This window comes from Neovison vison, chromosome X (assembly GCF_020171115.1).
Source record: "Neovison vison isolate M4711 chromosome X, ASM_NN_V1, whole genome shotgun sequence".
Taxonomy (NCBI): domain Eukaryota; kingdom Metazoa; phylum Chordata; class Mammalia; order Carnivora; family Mustelidae; genus Neogale; species Neogale vison.
Window position 1 is genome coordinate 30,226,795 of NC_058105.1, and position 21,228 is coordinate 30,248,022.

The following is a 21,228-nucleotide window of genomic DNA, read 5'->3' on the forward strand; positions in this document are numbered from 1 at the left end:
TATGAGTGCCACGCGCATTCATGTTTAAAAAGCACAAACGTAAGGAATATCTCTGTGGACATATCGGTAATGTGTCCAGATGGATATCTGGGTGCTTGATGTGGGGGCTCGATCCCAGGGCTCTGGGAACATGACCTGAGCTGAAGGCAGATGCTTAAGGACTGAGCCACCTAGGTGCCCCAAGGGTTACTGTTTCTTAAAAAAGGGGGGAAGGTGATATTTCTTTGTGCATTACTGTGCACCCATCATCTTCCCATTACGCATTCACATTACTTGACTGGCGTCTGTAGGGGGTTAGCAGGTTGTGGAGAGAAAAAGAGGGCCAGGATCAATCTCGGGGAAGATTACCATTGTAAGGATAAGTGGAGAAAGAGGAACCCACCAAAGAGATTGAGAATGAAGCCTGGAAAAATGTGATCAGAACGAAGCAAAGAGAGGAGAGGCTCACAGCGTTGAGCGCTGCTGAGTCAGCAAGCAGACTAAGGAGTAAGTGGGCCAAGGCCATTAACAAACGCTGGGTTACCTAAGCCAGAGCCCTTTTAGTGTTGAGTCAGGTGGGTGGAAGCCTGGTTCCAGTGGCCTCAGGAGCAGGTGGGCTGTGAGGGTTGGGAGATCTAGCTCTAAAACAATAAGCTTTAGGAGCTCTCCTGCAGGGAGCAGGATGGAAGACAGGGGAAGTTGGATTTCTGGGTTTGATTAGTTTTTCCCTAAATTGTAATAGACTTGGGCCAGCAGCGTCCATGGCCAGCTCCCCTCCCCCCCATGCTCAGAGGCTGAAAATACAAGACAGGGCGGATATTCACCAGTCTTATGGCAGGAAGTGAGACACAAGACCTTGAAATCAAAAGGACAGACACAGAGATGTGCCTTCTCCTTTAAAAGGGGAGGGAGAGATGTGGGGACCTCAAGGTTGAGGGAATTTACACCTGATAGCCTCTATTTTCCGAGAAGCAGGAGAGCAAGGTCAACCGCTGGGGGAATCGAGGGGCGAGGGGGAAGGGAAGAGCAGGGACTTGAGTGCCTGCCAAGGTTAATATTTTCTCCCTTCCCTCCATAGGGGCTTTCAGAGACAGGAAGAAACAGGAGAAATACAGGCATTATGTTGCCTAGGAAACTCAGTGGTTTGCTAAAGCAACAGTAGGGTTGTTTTTAATCCCATTAACCCATTCTTATCCATTGTCACATAAAAGAGGACTGCTGAATAGAGGCAGAAACAGGGCTCACAGAGGCATCCCTCTTCAGCCTAGAGAAAATGTGGGGGCATGAGAACCTCTGGGACAAGAGACTCAAATAAAATGGGAGGAATCATCAAATATATGGCAAGTGTAGGGTATCAAAGACAAATTTCCCTTATTTCCTTTTGCTTGTGTATAAACACACACACACACACACACACACTCCATGCCTCAACATGTTTCTATGTGTGATCTCACTGTCCCACTTGGAAATTGATTTTTCTCTCCCTTACTCTGTCTTGCCAGAAAGGGTGTCCAGGGCTGGTGACAAGGTGGTCTGGACTTGAATTGCCCAAGGAGGGGAGTAAAGAGGACTTGGTTTCCCTTCAGTCTAGGTTCGGGAGAGCTTGCGGCTAGATTGGCTGAGAGTGAAGGCCTCTTAGGGTAAAAGGGGTGATGTGTGAGCCAGCCCAGGCCAGTGCTCGACCCCCTAACTTTAAGTGCATACTAGGGAGGGGGGCAGAGTCCCAGAGTGTCTGAGATCTACACCCTGGGCCCTTCCACCCTTTAGAAGCCTGGAACAGGAGGTGTATACATTCTACTGAGGGAGCCATTTCCTTCAGACTCAGTTGTCCCCCTCAAGTTCAACATTCTTGATGACTTTAATGTCCACATGGACGACCCATTCTATACCCTGGCCTTCTACTTCCTTGATGGTCTTCAACCCCAACCAGCTTTTCTGTCTACCATCCATTGGCCACTTTCCCTCTTGGTCACACACTAGACCTTTTCAAAAACCTAACCCTGGTGAAACCCAGCTGTTCTCCTATTCCCCAATTACACATAAACCATTGAACATGGTAGCAGAAAGTACCATGCCCTACTGGCTGGTTTCACTTGAAAAAAAGTTATATTTTTTAGAAAAGAAGAAGTAAAACTTTTTTCATGGATTCCATGCTCATTTATACAAGAAATCTGATAGCTTCTAGAAAGAAGCTACTAGAGCTAATGAATGAATTTAACAAGGTTGAAGGAGACAGAGTTGGCACAGAAGTATCAATTTCAGTTCCAGATAATAGCAATGAACGGTCAGAAATTGAAATGAAAAAGATGCCATTTCCGGTAGTATCAAAAATATGAAAGATTTAGGGACCAAAAGGTGCACATGATACATGATTCCATTGATATAAATCTCCAGAAAATGCAATCTAATCTATGGTGACAGAAAACAGATCAGTGGTGACCTGGGAACGGGATGGAGAAGGACTCACTTGAAATTCTTTCAGCCTAAGTCTCAAATGGACAATGCTGTCCCACAATGATACCATATAACCACAGTCCATCTTTCCACCCTCTCTCATGCTTTATCACACCACCCCCCTGCTTTGCCGACCTCCTATATCCCCTCTCTGTTTTCATTCACAACAGATGACTTTGCATTTTATTTCATTGGGAAAATAAAAGCAATTAGATGGAAACTCCCTTACCTCCCCGCCGGCCCCACCAAACCCACCACCCTCTCTGTGTGTCTCCATTCTCCATTTTTTTTTTCTGGTGCAATGCAGAGAGCATCCTTCCTCATGTCCACGGTGTCCTCCTTGGGTTTTGCACCTGTTTGCCTTGCGTACTGTCAAGACCTCTGTGCCCACAGTTATGTGTCATCTCTCTTGCATATTAACATCATCCTGTCTGCTTGATCATGCCAGTGTGCAATACACCTGCTCTAGTATTTCTTCTCCTTTAACGTGACCTTCCCCCCGCCCACTGCTGGACCTCAGATCTTCTTTCTAGCTACCCCTCCATTTAACTGCTTCCTTTATCTCCATAATTCTCAGAAGGCTTGTCTATCTGCACACACTGTCCTTATATCCTTGATTCCCTCTCTCTCTTCCTCTTGCTCCATGGGGCTTTGTCCCGCCCCCTCCACCTCCATCACTCCTTCAGGAACATTCTTGTCTATGTTTCCAATCCCACGGACGTTTTTATAACCTTGTCTCTGTTTCTCAGTAGCATTTGACACAGTTCATTTGTGCACCTTGAGTTACTTCCCTTACTGGGTTTCTGAGATACATATTTATACAAATATAAAATATTCTGATATTTTTTTCCTTTTCTCACAGGCTACTCCTTCTCAGGTTGGTTTCCCATTCCTACCTCTTTTTATCAAACTTCTAAGTGTTGGGCTGCCCCGGGCATGTCCTGGGCCAGGATCTGTTCCCACTCTATAGCCAGAGGATTTCATCTGTTCTTATGGCTTAAAATGTTCTTCATATGCCTATGACTCACATATTTAAACAACTTACCCTTGACCTACGCCTAGATTTCAGGCTCCCATGTACGGTTAGGCACACCCGATGTCAAAAGGCATTAGCATTTTTACGTGTCCCAGGCAGACCTTTTTAGTTCATCCCTGTATTAGCGTTCAGTGGTAAGAAACAGAAATCGTTTAGTACTTTTGAAAAGGGAACTTAACACAAAGAATTACGTGCTTGCAAAATCACTGGAAGAACTGGAGGAGCAAGACTTTAGGAATGACTCCCAGGGCTCTACCATTAAAGAGGCCATCTGGAAGCTTCTATTAGGATTGTCCATTTTAAGAACATATCACCGCAGCTGCTCTCCGGGGAAGCTGAACCACTTCCACTGCCCCATCAACTGCTTTCCAAAATTAATGAAACTTTTGCAAAGATAGAGGAGCATGGAGTTGGGTGAACAGTATATGGCAACTGTCTTTTATTTTATTATTTTTTTAAAGATTTTATTTATTTATTTGACAGACAGATCACAAGTAGGCGGAGAGGCAGGCAGAGCAGGAATGGGAAGCAGGCTCCCTACTGAGCAGAGAGCCCGATGCGGGGCTTGATCCCAGGACCCTGAGATCATGACCTGAGCCAAAGGCAGAGGCTTTAACCCACTGAGCCACCCAGGCGCCCTGGCAACTGTCTTTGATCACCACTTCTCTCTCTCTCTCTCTCTCTCTCCTCAAATGTGCGCATGTACGCCAGCTCATACATAACACTTTGTATGTGCGAGGCACTATTCTAAGTTCTGTTGTTATGTTATCCCCATTGTACAGACAAGTGAACTGAGATAGAGATTCAGCAAGTTGCCAAAGATGGTATCACTGGTGCGTTGTACATGCGGTCATCTGCCCTGCTTTTATCGTCGAACATTCCTGTCAGTTTGTCTTGCACGGGAAACATACTCTCAAGACCTTGGTGCCCACAGCTGTTTGACCTCCCGTGTTAATATCATCCTCACTACCTGAGCCATTTTAGATATATCTAAAATTCTTCATAAACATCATTTTAAGGACTGCATAATACCATCATGTGCATTAACCAACCGTAATTTATTTAATCATTCCCTTATTTGCATATTTAGGCTTATTTCCATTTTTTTAAAGATGATAACCACAACAAGTGCTATGTATACAAGTTACTGCTTATTTCTGATTATTTCCTTAGGACAAACTCCTTAAAATTCAGCTCCTAGGTCAAAGGCTGTAATGATTTCTAAAAATAGAATTATTGGGTCAGAGGCCGTGAATATTTTTTTAACATTTAAAAAATTTTAATTCAATTAATTAACATATATTATTGGTTTCAGAGATCGAGGTCAGTGATTCTTCAGTCTTATGTAATAGCCAGTACTCATGACATCATCTGCCCTCCTCAATGTCCATCACCCAGTTACCTCATCCCCCACCCCCTTTCCTTCCAGCAACCCTCAGTTTGTTTCCTGAGATTAGGAGTCTCTTAGGGTTTGTCTCCCTCTCTGGTTTCATCTTGTTTTTTTTTTTTTTTCCAATTTATTTATTTTCAGAAAAACATTATTCATTATTTTTTCACCACACCCAGTGCTCCATGCAAGCCGTGCCCTCTATAATACCCACCACCTGGTACCCCAACCTCCCACCCCCCGCCACTTCAAACCCCTCAGATTGTTTTTCAGAGTCCATAGTCTCTCATGGTTCACCTCCCCTTCCAATTGACCCAAATTCCCTTCTCTTCTTGTTTTGTTTTTTTCCTTTCTTCCCCTATGATCCTCTGTTTTGTTCCTTAAATTCCACATATCAGGGGCGCCTGAGTGGCTCAGTGGGTTAAAGCTTCTGCCTTCGGCTCAGGTCATGATCCCAGAGTCCTGGGATCGAGCCCCACATCAGGCTCTCTGCTCAGCAGGGAGCCTGCTTCCTCCTCTCTCTCTGCCTGCTTCTCTGCCTACTTGTGATCTCCATTCTGCCAAATAAATAAATAAAATCTAAAAAAAAATTCTACATATCAGTGAGATCATATGATAACTGTCTTTCTCCGATTGACTTAGTTCGCTTAGCATAGTACTCTCTAGTTCCATCCATGTCATTGCAAACAGAGGTTGTGAATATTTTTTAAAAAGATTTTTTAAAAATTTATTTATTTGACAGAGACAGAAGAGAGAGAGAGCACAAGCAGGGGGAGCAGCCGGCAGAGGGAGAAGCAGGCTCCTTGCAGGGAGCCTGAAGTGGGGTTCCATCCCAGGGACCCTGGGATCATGACCTGAGCCAAAGGCAGAGGCTTAACCCACTGAGCCACCCAGGCTCTCCAAGATAAGTGTACTCTTAATCCCCATCACCGATTTCTTCCATCCCCCACCCACCTCCCCTCTGGTAACCATCTGTTTGTTCTCTAGAGTTAAGAGTGTGCTTCTCAAAAAAAAAAAAAAAAAAAAAGAGTGTGCTTCTCGGTTTGTCTCTCTGTCCGCTCTGTCCGCTCCCTGCCCCCACGCCACTTTGCTTGTTTTGTTTCTTAAATACCACATATGAGTGAAATCATAAGGTATTTGTCTTTCTCTGACGTACTTATTTCGCTTAGCAATCTATTGTCTGGCTCCACCCATGGCAAGATTTCGTTCTTTTTTAAATGGCTGCATGATATTCCATTGTATGGGTATAGACACCACATCTTCTTATCCATTCCTCTATGGATGGACCCTTGAGTTGCTTCCATAATTTGGCTTTTGCAGATAATGCTGTAATAAATGCTCCAATGAATATAGGGGTGCATGTATCCATTTGAATTCGTGTTTCTGTATTTTGGGGTAAATACCCAGTAGCACAATGACCAGATCACAGAGTAGTTCTAATTTGAACTCTTTGAGGAACTGCCATACTGTTTTCTCCAGTTTGATTCCCGTGAGTTACCCCGATGAAACATAATTTCTGGGTGTGTCTGTGAGGGTATTTCTAGATGAGATCAGTATTTGAATCCGTGGGCTCACCACCTCCCTGCCTGCTTGCTGGAGCTGGGACAATGATCTCTTCCTGCCCTTGGACTGGCATTTACGCCATTACTGCTCCAGGTTCTCAGTCTTGGGACTCTGGCTGTCCTGCAGATGGTAGACTGTGGGACTTCAGCCTCCACAACTGTGTGATCCAATTCCTATAATATCTTCTTTTATATATTTCTCCTACTGGTTCTGTTTCCCTGGAGACATCTGACTAATACACTTTTACTAATAAAACCAACAGTGTATGAGAGTGCTTGTCTCCCCATGCCCTCCTCACTTAAACTGGGCATGATTGGCTTTTCAAATTTTTGCTGTATGTCCCATGCAATATTTGCATATTTATACTAAAAAAAATTCAGGGGTGCCTGGCTGACTCAGTCAGTAGAGCATGTGACTCTTGATCTTGGGGTTGTGAGTTCGAGCCCCACGCTGTGTGTACATAAAAAATAAAATCTGTTAAAAAAGCATTCATTTCCCCCCCCTTGAAATTTGCATTCAACTGGGTGTCCTGTATTTTGTCTGGCAACCCTCCCTGAGGCGGGTATCTGAACTCTCTCTCTCTCTCTCTTTTTTTTTAAAAGATTTAAAAGTTTTTTTTAAGTAATCTCTACACCCAACATGGGGCTCAAACTTACAACCCTGAGCTCTACTGACTGAGCCAGCCAGATGCCCCTACACCTTTTTTAGGCAGTTCTTCACTGTGAATCTGGAAGGCAAGGCCTCACCTCCCACTACGAATACCAAGGGAAGCACATAAGTGTCTTCACGTGCCCTGGGCAGTTAGGACACCACTAGGGGACCCAGGGTCTCATCAAAGACTTCAAATCTTGAGAGACTTATACAGCAAGTGGCAGTGTTTGAGTTCATTCCATTCGTAGAAACTGCATGGAGCAGAGATCCCAGAAGCTAATGTCAGATTAGTGGCGTCCACAGGCAGTTGTGACTCCTGGTGGTAGTATTCAGAAACAGTAGAGATGATGACATACTAACCAAGCCAGTCCTATGGCATGACCTTCACTGGGGTGTCCCCCACCCCCTGCTCAGCCTCCCTTGCTTCCTATCCATTTCCCTAGGCAGGCTCATCTGCTTCCTGTTGATTCCGTGAAATGCTCTATCATCTGCTTAATTCAGCCCGAGTCAGTTTCTGTTGTTTGTAATCAAGAACATTGACTATTATAAATACAAGCCCAGAGAAGCTAGAGAAAAGTCAGAATCATAAGATAGTTCCAGAAAAGTGTTTGTATCCCTAAAAATGGTTCTTATTGCTTTCTAAAAGACACTCTCCTGGGGTGCCTGGGTGGCTCCATCAGCAGAGCATGCAACTCTTGATCTCCAGTTTGTGGTTCAAGCCCCACGCTGGACATAGAGCTTACTTTAAAAAAAAAGTGTTGTCACAAGTAAAAAAAAAAAAATATATATATATATATATATATATACACACACACACACACATACACACATATATACACATATATATATGTGTGTATATATATAAAAGAGGGACACCTGGGTGGCTTAGTTGGTTAAGTCTCTGACTCTTGATCTCAGCTCAGGCCTTGAGCTCAGGGTTGTGAGTTCAAGCCCTGGGTTGGGCTCCACACTGGGCTTGGAGCCCACTTGAAAAAAAAAAAAAAAGATACACTCCCAACCAAGTGATTGCTGCTTGAAGGATAGATTTGGAATTTCCCCAAACAAGCACTAGATGGTGCTAGGAGGTAGCATATTCCTGGTTGTGACACTTGACCCAATAACAAATAACAAGGTTGAAGATCAAGGGCATAGTCAACAAGAACAGCAAATGTTAATTGAGTGCCTAATAGGTACCAGAAACCTCTATATTATAGTACAAACTCATTCCTTCCATCCAATAAAGCAGGTACTTCCATTACCCATAATTTGCAGAAGAAGAAACGGAAGCACGTTCAGTTTAGGTGATTTGTCTAAGATCAGAAAATTAGCAATGAAGATAAGATTTGAACTCAAGAAGTCTGGTCCCAGAGCCTATCGCCTTCAACCACATGATTCACCAGCTCCCTAGTTGATGGCTCTAGCTGCCATTTACTAATCGCTTACTCTGTGCCAGCTTCCAATGCAGGCGTTTTGCACACTGAGAGCATTGACCGTTATCGCCATTTTACAGACAAGGGAACTGAGGCTCGGAGAGGCTAGGTCCGTCGTTCGTGTTCCACAGACAGAGACAAGTCCAAGAGCATGTGGAAATGTAACTCCATCATGCTACCAATAGAAGTAAGTTAAAGAAAAATAATATTTGCTGCTTGAAGGAGTGATTCCACTTTGGAGAGAGGGAAAAATAGACTTTGAAACTGGTTGGCATGGTAGGCTATGCCGCTTCAGTTCAGCTTTTCAGACAGTTGTAGCTGGAATGTCCTCCCTCTTTAGATCCCTCCCTCTGCAAGCGAAAGAGGGCATGAAATCTCACAGCTAACTGACACCTGGTTCATTTTGGCTCTTGCTTTGTTCACTATGAGGATGTTGTCTGATCTAAGCAGGTGAAATTTGTAACTTAGATGGGCTCTGGAGGGAGGCCAGCCTTCTTGACAAATTGATGGTTGTATTTATCTGGAAGAGTAGCCAATGTAAAGAACTAAGAAACCTGGAGTCAGAGGAGTAATGCTATCAAGATCTATGACAAAACCACAGCATTTAAAACAGCATGGTAGTTCCAGCAACGAGATACAACCTAGAGAAACAGGCCTGTAGGACTGAGTATCTCAGAAATGTCCATACTGTCTCTTGGCCCCTCTTGGTTCTGGTCTTCAGTCCTGCATTGGGAGTGGGAGCTTGGGTGTCTGGGGACATCTTGCCCAGTCATATGATTCTTTCCCATGGGCTTGATTTTGCCCTGAGTATTTGGACAACACTCCGTGCCATCCCAGGAAATAAACTGTTTGGTACCAAGACACAGAGCTGTGTGCTCTTCGCATCCACACAGCTGAACCTGACTTTGTACCGCTCGGAGCCTGAAACTTTGCAGTGCTCCTGGGAGGGGACATTAGAGAAAGACATCCTGAATGTGGCTAGCTTGACACCCTTCTCCGTGGAAGCCCTGTGAACCTGAGCCCAAGGGCTGGTATGTACTTGGTGACTATGTAAGCAAGAGTAGAAGAATGTCTGATGTACAGTGGAAGCTTGTACAGTACAAATACTAGTTTTGAAAAACAGAAGGTAGTATAATAGTGGTGGGATGAGACAAATTGACAGAACAGAAGAGACAGCCTAGAAAATAAACAAAATAAAAATATGTGCATATGTACATATGTATACATAAATATACAGGAATTTATCAGGTAAAGGAAACCTCACTAATCTATGGGAAAGGGAAAGGTTATCGAATAAACAGCGGTAGAATGATTTACGATTTGGGAAAAATAATTGCATCTTACACTGAACTAAATTCTGCATCTATGAAAGACAAATTTTTAGAAGGAGAAAAATGAGATTATCCATCTAAGTCCTAGAATGGGGAAATGCTTTCTAGGCAGATATGTTAAAAGAGATCATTGAGGAAGAAGTTGATTGGTATGCTTACATAAAAACGAAGCCTTCTGGAAAGGAAGAAAGAACAAAACAAAAGGCAAGCCCCCCCCACCCCTGAAAATTCTTATAATAAGTATTGAAGGCAATTGATAAAGAGATGATGTACCTCAATGGGAAAGACACTGGGGCTCCTAGCGGGTTCATTCAGAAGAGCATGCAACTCTTGATCTTGGGTCGTGAGTTTGAGCCCCACATTGGGTGTAAAGATTACCTAAATAGATACACTTAAAAAATTTTTTTAAATGGGAAGTACACTAAAAGAAAAAGACAAACAGGACAAAGAACTGAATGGATGAATCACATATGAAGAAATACAAATGCATAATGAAGTAGTACCAAACTTGGATGTCACTCGAAATTTCAAAATGCCTGCTAAAACTAAGGTAGCCTATTTCACCTCTCAGATCAGCAAAGATGTTCTAAAAATCATAAGCCCCAACATTATAAAGCACTCTTATGTGCTGATGAACAAAACAAACTGGTCTTGCCTTTCTGGATAGCAATTTGGCCCAGATGCTTTAAGACCCATCTTTTGTCCAGGAAATTCCATGTCTAGGAATTTATTTTAAGGAAATAGTAATACAGGTGAGATTTTTGTACAAAGACATTCATTTCAGTCCTGGGAATAACCTGCGGAGAACCATTAGGAGTATGGTTAAATAAATCATGGGATGCTCATACAATAGAATTTTATGCAGCTATCAAAAATGGTATTTACAGGGGCGCCTGGGTGGCTCAGTGGGTTAAGCCGCTGCCTTTGGCTCAGGTCATGATCTCAGGGTCCTGGGATCAAGTCCCGCATCGGGCTCTCTGCTCAGCAGGGAGCCTGCTTCCCTCTCTCTCTCTGCCTGCCTCTCCATCTACTTGTGATTTCTCTCTGTCAAATAAATAAATAAAATCTAAAAAAAAAATGGTATTTACAAAGGACTTTCAATGGCACAGGGAAATGTACCATAACAAACCAGATGAAATGGACAATTCCTAGAAACACACGTATTGGGGTGCCTGGGTGACTGAGTGGGTTAAGCCTCTGCCTTTGGCTTGGGTCATGGTCTTAGGGTCCTGGGATCGAGCACTGCATCGGGCTCTCTGCTCAGCAGGGAGCCTGCTTCCTCCTCTCTTTATGCCTGCCTCTCTGCCTACTTGTAATCTCTATCCAATAAATAAATAAAATCTTAAAAAAAAACCCAAAACACACATATTACCATACTGACTCGAGTAGAAACAGAAACACTGAACAGACCTATACCAAGTAAAGAGATTTAATTAATAATCAAAACCCCCTCATGTCACCCTGGTGACTCCTACTCTAGGTCTGCATCTTTAATAAAGAAAAGTCATTTTTCGATAAAACGAAAAGCTATTAATAGCTTGAAGTTCCGGTTCTGAACCAAGAAAACACTGGAGGAGAAAAGATTTGTTTCCACCTCCCTCTTCATATGCCTTTTTTTTTTTTTTAGAGAGAGAGAGAGAGAGAGAGAGAAAGGATGGGGGGCGGGTAGAGGGAGAGGTAGACAGATTCCTAAGCAGGCTCCCTGCTGAGCACAGAGCCAACATAGGGCTCCATCCCATGACCCCAAGATCATGACCTGAGCTGAAATAAAGAGTCAGATGCTTAACTGACTGAGCCATCCACACTCCCTTTTATACACTTTTTACCCCCACTTTCCAGTGGTATCATCACTTTCTCCTCTAACAAAATTTTCCCCAAGGCAAAGAACAAGTAAATGAATTTATACTTCATCTTACTTGGCTGATAACATACTTTCCCTAGGAATATTTGCATCTTGAAAGAGGCCAAAACCTTAGCCAACAGAATGAAACCCTAAGTGGCCTGACTTTCAAGGCAATTCCCTACCTCCTCTCTGTTTTCTCTCTTACTAACCAACGCTCTTTGCAAGTTGAGTGATGCTCTCCTGCTCTGCCAGCCAACTGGATCTCCTGACTGTATTCCCCCGAGTACCTTATACATGCTCAGTTGTCTCAGGATTTCCATTTGGAATCCTTACCTACCTATGCATTCAGTGCTCACCCCTCCTTTGGGACCATCTAAATCCCACGTCCCTACCTGAATTCTTCCTTCATTTATTCATTAACTCAGCAACCATTTCATGGGCACTTGCTATCTTCCTGGCACCATATCAGGCACACATGGGCCAGGCCTCATGGAACTTAGCTTCCTGGGAATGGCTGACACCAAACAAGTAAACAAACACAGGTGTGACTACAAAGTGTGGCATGTGCATTGAAGGAAAACAACTGGGTGCAGTGAGAGGCACCTGGGTGGCTAAGTCGGTTAAATGGCCGACCCTTGATTTCGGGCTCAGGTCATGATCTTGGGGTTGTGGGATCGAGCCCTGTGCCGGGTTTAACACTCAGCGGGGAGTCTGCTTGAGATTCTCTCTCTCCCTCTTCTTCTGCCTCTGGCCCCTGCGTACGCACGCGCACTTTCGCTCTCTAAAGTAAATAAGTTGGGGTGCCTGGGTGGCTCAGTGCGTTAAATGTCTGCCTTCAGCTCAGGTTATGATCCCAGGGTCCTGGGATTGAGCCCCACGTTGGGCTACCTGCTCATCAGGGAGATTGTTTCTCCCTCTCCTCCTCACTTGTGTGCTCTCTCTCGCTATCTCTGTCTCTCTCTCAAATAAAGAAATAAAAATCTAAAAATAAATAAGTAAATGAATCTTCTTTTTTTAAAAGAACTGGGTGCAGAGAGAGCGAATAATGAAGGTAGGAGAAGCAGCTTCCCTGTGCAGCCCAGCTGTCCCTGACTTCTCCCTAATCTCAGCCCTTAAAGCTTTATTGTGTGAACCACTCTGACACTCACATATGTATATGATATCGTTTATGTACCAGGTCCTGTGCAATCATAATACTAAGTACCACTGACTAGGCAATTATTATATGCTAGGCACTGAGCTGTGCACTTAATCCTTAAAATGATTCTATGAGAGAAGTGCTATTATTATTCCCATTTTTTGGAGGAGACGACTGAGTTGCAATGTGAGTCAATTACTTTCCCGAGGTCGTTCATTTAGTGAGGGACAAAGCTGGGTCTCAGACTCAAGTTGTCTGGTTCCTGAGTTCAGCCACTTAACCACAGCCACCTATTGTGCTCTGTGAGATGTGCACATGCGTGTGCTGTGTGTGTGTTTGTGTTTTTTTGGGGAGGGGACAAAGTTGAAGAGATGGGCCTAGTTGGGGAGTCTGCCATGTCATACTGATCATACTTGCCATACCTTAGTCCTCTCCTTGGTGCGCAGGGTAAAGGGAAAGAAATCCAGTCTGTTGGAAGTGGGGGAGCAGGATACATGGGCAATGGGGTTCACAAGATTCAGCAACAGTATTGAGCTCTACCTTGACTGAATTTGGAATTTGTGGAGAAGGGGAAGAGAATGAGAATCCTCAAGAACAGCCTGCCCAAAGGCACAGAGGTAGAAAGAACATAATGTGTTTGAGGAATGGACGGTCTTCACTTGACCCTGCTTGGGGCCGGGGACTGGGCAGGAGATGGGGGAGGCTGGGTGATGTTGACTTGTCTTCTTCCTTCCATTTTTGAAAATAAATGTCCTCTCTTCCCAAGGAAGATCCTTCCATTTCTTCACTTTGCAAGGCACAATTTTTCCTTTCACAGTGCATTGAGAAAATGCCTAGACATAGAGAAAGCACAGACATAGGAGGCCACATGCTACCTCTCTGCTTTCCAGAAAGGGAAACACAGTCATTGTAGGAAGCACAATAAAACTGTTAAAAGTGCATTCAATCTCTTACCAAAACTGAGAGAGACAAGTTATGGTTCTCTTCATTCTGGGGTAATACGAAAATGGGAAATTTGTCTTCAAGTGAGAAGATGAAAACATCACTAGCAAACCATCTCTGATCTTCTTCAGCTCTTGAAAATCCTTTCAGTGACTTTATCCTAGACAATTGACATAATTTTTGTTCACAGAACCACTGTAGATGGTAGGGAACGTGCTGTTCCATGCCTCTACTGTTTGGTACCACCCACACACAATTCCTGGAAGAGTGCTGAGTGAAGGTGAAGTACCTCAGTTTCCCCATTTGTAGGATAGGCATAGTGGTAGCCCCTACATCATGGCATTGTTGAGAGAATAAACTGAATTATTGGATGGAAATAAAGTTCCCAGTACAGAGTCCAGTATGTTGTAAGCCCCTCCCTCCTTCATGTAAATCTGATCAATGAGATCTATTGATTGCCTGTGGGCTTTTTGCTTTGGTTTGGTTTGGTTTTGTAATAGTAAATGGGAAAAGAGGTATTTGATGGGGGCAAAGGAGTCTTTCTCTTTTCCATACTCCTAAATGGAGATGACTTCTAAGGTCCATCCTCCTGGAGTTATTTTAACCATTATTGAACTTAAGAAAATCTCCTAACCAATCACCAAAATAACCCCCATATCCCTTGGCTTGCTTCTTGATCCAGGACAAACACAAATACCCTTCAAATCACTGGCTTCTTTCTTTGTGGAAATCAGCCTATATAAACTTGAAACAGAATCAGCCACAACTTCTTGCTTCCTGCCCCCTTTCTCATGGCCTCTGGAAGCATCCCACTGATTCTCAGTCCTCGTCTCAGCATTAACCCCCTCCTGCTCTAAGTTGATACACCCCGTTAGCTATGGTTCTATAAACCATAAAATGGCCAAGCTGGAAAGACCCTTGGATAACAATTTGTCACACTCGTCTCCCTCATTTTACAAAAGAAATGTATCAGAAAGGGGAGAGGGGTGTGGTTTTGCCAAGGTCACACATTGAATTTGTGGCAGAGCCATGCCTAGGGCCCCAGAGGTACACACCTACAGCCCTGCCTTGGTTCTTTGGACTCTTGGGGCGGACCCTAGTGTTGACGGCAGTGTCAAAATGATTGGTCAGGCGAATTTCCTGGGTATAAATTAAAATGAAGTCATGAGAGTGGCCAAACATGACCGTGGACTAACCCACAGAGGCATTTCAGTGCTCTCCGTTGGACCCAGCAGTGTGGTTATGCAGCCAGGGGGAGGAGATAGCCTCATGGGCCATCTTGTTCTTCTTATGATGCCTCGTGAATGGTGGGCACTCACTTTGAACTGAGTTTCATATAGTTCTAAGGCGAAGTATTCATTGCAGCGTGGATGAGAATGCGTACTGAACCGTGCATTGAAAACACCCACAACAGCACATTCAAAATGAGGAAGGGAATCAAATATCAGCCAGATGTTGAGGAAGACACATTCATGCCTTGAGTCCCAGGGAAAGGGATGAGCACAGTTCATTCCAATGTCAAGATTCCTTCACAGCACTCCCAAGGCTGATGAAAGCTTAGGCTATCTGAAGTGTAAGCACTAATCACTGTCATGTGGTTTGTTGGACTTTTGGTTTTGTTTCGGTGGGTTTTGTTTAGGCCTTTTTTTTAAAAACCCAGTAGCCTCATCATCAGACAAAACACACTTCCACCCACCTACATTTACCCCATCCCTGAGGTTTCTGAGTTTTAGCAAAGGGCAATTTAGATTGTGGAGGTCAAGAAAAACAAGGCTGTACCCACCTCGAGTCTAGCCCAATTTCCAGAGACAAATAACTCAGTTCCTTAAGCCCTAATGTCACCCTCCCCTCCATAAACAAAACTGAAGGAGGCTGAGGTAGAAGGAAAAGTAAAGTTAAATTTCTTCTAAACCCAAATCTCACTAACAAGGATGCTTGATAGCAAGAATGTGACATTCCACCAGGAAACTCCTAATTGTCTTCATGCTAGTGCCTCATTAAAGGGAAAAATGGCCTTGGCTTGATAGTAACCAGGCCTTCAATATCCTGACAGTCTCCTTTACCCTGATAGCCCTTCTGAACACCCCCTTTGTCCTCACCCACTGCCAAGTCCACCCCTACTCTGCCTTTAAAAATTCTGACTGTAATCTGACTCAGGGTCCAAGTCCCTACTCCACTGTGTTGGGTATACTAGGGCCCAAGCTTAAGCTTGTCAAATAAACCCTCATGCGATTGCATCGGTGCTTGGCTCCTTGGTGGTCTCTCAGACGCAAAAACTCGGGCACAACAAGATAACATAAATGCAATTGCTGAGTATTAATAGTCTTATGAGCAGTAGGTGAAGGAGATTAAGAGGTACAGTCTTCCAGTTATAAATAAGTCATGAGATGAAAGTTGCAGTATAAGGAATATAGTCAATGATATAATGATATAGATCAATGGAACAGAATACAGAGCCCAGAAATGGACCCTCAACTCTATGGTCAACTAATCTTCAACAAATCAGGAAAGAATGTCCAATGGAAAAAAGACAGCCTCTTCAACAAATGGTGTTGGGAAAATTGGACAGCCACATGCAGAAGAATGACACTGGACCATTTCCTTACACCACATATGAAAACAGATTCAGAATGGATGAAAGACCTCAATATGAGACAGGAATCCATCAAAATCCTTGAGAGGGGAACACAGGCAGCAACCTCTTCAACCTCAGCCGCAGCAACTTCTTCCTAGAAACATCGCCAAAGGCAAGGAAAGCAAGGGCAAAAATGAACTATTGGGACTTCATCAAGATCAAAAGCTTTTGCACAGCAAAGGAAACAGTCAACAAAACCAAAAGACAACGGACAGAATGGGAGAAGATAATTTGCAAACAACGTATTAGATACAGGGCTAGTATCTAAAATCTATAAAGAACTTATCAAAGTCAACACCCAAAGAACAAATAACCCAATCAAGAAATGGGCAGAGGATAGGAGCGGACATTTCTGCGTAGAAGACATCCAAAGGCAAGATTAACAAGTCAGGAAATGACAGATGTTGGCGAGAATGCAGAGAAAGGGGAACCCTCCTATATTGTTGGTGGGAATGCAAGCTGGTTCAGCCACTCTGGAAAACAGTATGGCGGTTCCTCAAAAAGTTGAAAATAGAGCTACCCTAGGACCCAGCAATCACGCTACTAGGTATTTACCCTAAAGATACAAAAGTAGTCATCTGAAGGGGCATGTGCACACCAATGTTTATAGCAGCAATGTTCACAATAGCTACAATATGGAAAGAGCCTAGATGTCCATTGACAGATGAATGGATAAAGAAGAAGTAGCATGTGTGTGTGTGTAATGCAGCCATCAAAACCCCCCAAATCTTGCCATTTTCAGTGATGTGGATGGAACTAGAGGGTATTATGCTGACTGAAATAAGTCAATCAGAGAAAGACAATTATCATATGATCTCCCTGTTATGAGGATTTTGAGAAACAAGACAGAGGATCATAGGGGAAGGGAGGGGGAAATGCAATAAGATGAACCAGAGAGTGAGACAAACCATAAGAGACTCTTAATCTCAGAAAACAAACTGAGGGTTGCTGGAGGGAAGGGGGGTGAGGGGAGATGGAGTGGGTTGGGTGATAGACATTAGGGAGGGTAGACGCTATGGTGAGCACTGTGTATTGTGTATGACTGATGGATCACAGATCTGTACCCTGAAACAAATAATACATTATATGTTAATAAAAAATATTATGATAACGTGCTATGGTGACTGATGGTGAGTACATGAGTGCGGCGAGCATGGAATAGTGTATAGAGTTGTGGAATCACTATGTTGTACACCTGAAACTAATATAACTGTATGTCAACTCTCCTTCAGTAATACATTTTTTTAAATTGTGATCTTGTGTCAGTGTCAGTGAAAAGGCAGCTACCCCTCAGTGTGTGTACATATTTGTGGGTTTCACATGAGACATAAATACAGACATCTACTTTGATTGTTTTCTTAAATAACAGCTTTATTGAGATAGAATTCACGTATCATAAAGTTCATTCCTTTGAAGTGTATCATTCAGAGGTTTTGGAATAGTCACAGAGTTACTCGGCTCTCCGGACTATCTAATTCGGGAACATCTCATCACTCCAGAGGGTAACCCTGACCCATAGCAGTCACCCTTCACTTCCTCCTCCCCCATCCGGCCACCCCTGGTGACTAACCTGCTTCCTTCCCATCTCTATGGACTTGACTGTTCTGGACATTTCATACAAATGGAATCAGACAGTACATGGCCCCTCTGATTTCTGTGTCATGCCCCGGTAATGAACCCTTTCTATTAGCCTCTGAGCACTTTCGTCTAGGTCATCTCCTTGGCACCAAGATGCCCTCGGCTCATGACAGGGGAGGTAGGAACGTACCCAGAGTAATGAAGACCTGAAAAGTTGTTAGCATGAAGGTCATCTCTCCCCCAGCCCAGGGAGACCTGGGATGGTGGAATCTTGGTGCTGACCCCAGAGCAGGTGCTTACCGGACAGTATGGTGTAGCCGAGCCCTTCCACATCTGTCCCTCATGCCACTCACACTATTGGGCAAATCAAGCTGCTCAGAACCTTTGTCCCCAAAAAGTACAGAGGAACACAACCCCAAGATATGGCTGATGGCCAAAGCATTCTGTTCATCCTCATTAGCATGACCATCCAGACAGTCCCTAATCTCACGTCAAGATCTAAAGCTACATTCTGCTTTTCCCACTCTCCTTTTAGGCAGATTTTTTTTCTTTGTCATTGAGAACATTGAGGGATCAGGAAACCAGTGAACTGGCCCCAGGCGATTGGCTCTATCTCAATACGGTACTGATATATGCAACCTTTTCAGTTGCCCTTGTTCCATTCATAGGAAAGTGGAATCAAACCACCTCCTTCAGTAGGATGTTTTGCTTCCCCTAGGTGTCTTGCTGTCCTAAGGACACAGCTGACATGTACCACTATTTCCTCCTCCGAACTGTGTCCTGCTTGCTCGTTCTCCTTTAGGCAACGTCATAGCCCCAGTTCTGCCGGCTAGAAGCCCTACGGTCACCTGGAACTCAGCCCTTTCCTCTGTACCCACCACGGCGCCGGCTCTCAGAACCTGTCCCCTCGACGCTGTCCTTACCGGTCCCTATGCCTCTAGGCCTGTCTCTTTCCGCATCAGCCTCCACGCTGCTCCTGTGTGAACGCTGGCAAACACTTTCAGCATGTCATGGTCACACCCACGAAGTGTCAAAGACCACCCGCTCCCCACCCCTACCATTTGCCAACCCTAACAGTCAACTGGGAAGCTCAACCCCATGGACGCAGTATGAGCTCCCACCAGTGGGTAATGCCCCCATCTGGTCTCTCTCTGCCTCGTCCCTGCTCCCACTTCTTAGAGCTCATGAACCTGTCACTATTACTAGGTTCTGCTACATGCGCCCCTCCACACACATCCCCGCCCCTTCACCCCCATACACTCACTCCCCAACACTCCGCACTCTATTCACACACACGCACAATCTCACAACAGCCCCTCACCCACCCCACACCCCCACACACCCCACATCCCCTCACACACACACTCCCTCCCCACTCATTCACACATACACACTCACAACACCCCCTCGCACACACTTACACACACTCACCCCCCTCAACCATGGGCTCAAGTTTTATGGGGTTTCCCCTACAAGAAAGCACAACCAACCCACTTCCGGGGGACCCCTGCATGTCGGGCGCCACATCATCCTCATCTTGCTTACCCTGCACCACAAGCCTCTGGAAGCAAACACTTTCTTCATCTAACAGAGGAAGTGACTGGCTTTAGAGAGGTCAAGGAAATTGCTGGAGAGATGGAGCTGGAGTTGGAGCCTAGATCTACGGACCCTGGGGACCTTGAATCACCAGGTCATCGAAGACCAACAGTCCTGAGGTCACACGTCTCCCGGCAATCAAGGCTTTCCATAAGACAACGTATGAATCCCCAGTGCACCCCATCCGCTCTAGCTGTTTATCGCCATTTATCTTGGATGCCTAGTCTGGGGTCCCTAACTAACAAAGAAGTTCCCTCAGGGCAGTGGCAAAGGCTTTACTCATCTTGGGGTCCTCTCAGGGCCCAGAGCAGGGCGCAAAGGGTTAGGTCTTGTGGAATAGGAAGGAATTGCTTAAAATGCAATCCAGGCAATAGCAAATTTTGTAGCAGTGTTTTGCAAAGACACGTTCTGTGATATCTGATTACAAGCGGAGAGCAAAGCACTTTGGTAGAAACACTGAAAAAAAAAAGCCCCAATTAAAACTTGGAGAGGAGGTAATAAAGAATGAAAAAAGTGTTGGTGGAAGGACAGAAGAAGAAACTGCTTATTAGGGGCGCCTGGGTGGCTCAGTGGGTTAAAGCCTCTGCCTTCGGCTCAGATCATGATTCCAGGGTCCTGGGATCGAGCCCCACATGGGGCTCTCTGCTCAGAAGGGAGCCTGCTTCCCCCCCTCTCTCTGCCTGCTTCTCTGCCTACTTGTGATCTCCATCTGTCAAATAAATAAATAAAATTAAAAAAAAAAAAAAGAAACTGCTTATTAGAGCCCGTCTTCAGTGAGAGAGCCTGAGGGGGAACGGTGGTGGGAAGGAGGCTTTGCCCTGAATGCCTTTTTATATCTTTTGAGTTTTGAACCACGGACTACCCGGACAATTTCAATTAGCAATAATCGCGCCTCGGATAAACCTCATTGGCTACGATACTGCCACTGCGCAAAGCTACCCGGACAATTTCAAAAGTCAATGAAGATTAAACTTTTTTTTTTTTTTTTTTAAAGAAAAACCACAGCTGAATGAGATATAGCGTGGTAATGGTTTTCGGCTCTTGTCCTGAGATGGTTTCATCTCTTGCTCTGCAAATGGAGCCCATTGGGCCTCATCTGGTTCCGGGGTCTGAGGCTAGTACCCTAAGACACAAGGTGTGCATCCCTAACTTTGCAGAGCACCACCGCCGCCGTATCCAGCTGCTTCCCCTGATTTGTTTATCCTTCGGAGCCCTGAGAGCCCGGAAGTCAGCGTGTGGTAGAAACACACAAATATAGGGGAGGAATCTGATTCAACAGCCAGCCAATCTGCAGGAAGCTGGATTCCTCTCTTACCTCCAGAGGGCAGTACTAGCCCCAGGAGCTAGAGCTACCTGGAGACCGCTATTAATGTTTGTCTGGGCCAGAGCAGGAGAAGCCTAGTGTTTGGGACAGCAGTTACTGGGAATGTTCCAGAGAAAATGCATCAGTCATTGGGCTGACAGAGGAGGTGGAGTAGGAGAACCAAGTCAAATTTTGTGTTCCCCTGGCCTGATGAAGCAATCAAAGGATGTTCTTGGTTGAGAAAGACTGTGAGAAATCAGTTAACGACTATAAAGGAACTGACATCATAAAATGATGCAAGATGCTTTTTGATCTCAGGGTCCACTCTATACCCCCATGGGGGTAAATAGAAGTTACTTGAA

At 44.6% G+C, this 21,228-nt stretch overlaps 1 pseudogene; it reads right to left on the minus strand.

Moving 5' to 3' along the window:
* Window positions 1-20,275: 20,275 nt before the first annotated feature.
* Window positions 20,276-20,500, minus strand: LOC122897730 (annotated as a pseudogene).
* Between the last annotated feature and the right edge of the window lie 728 nt (window positions 20,501-21,228).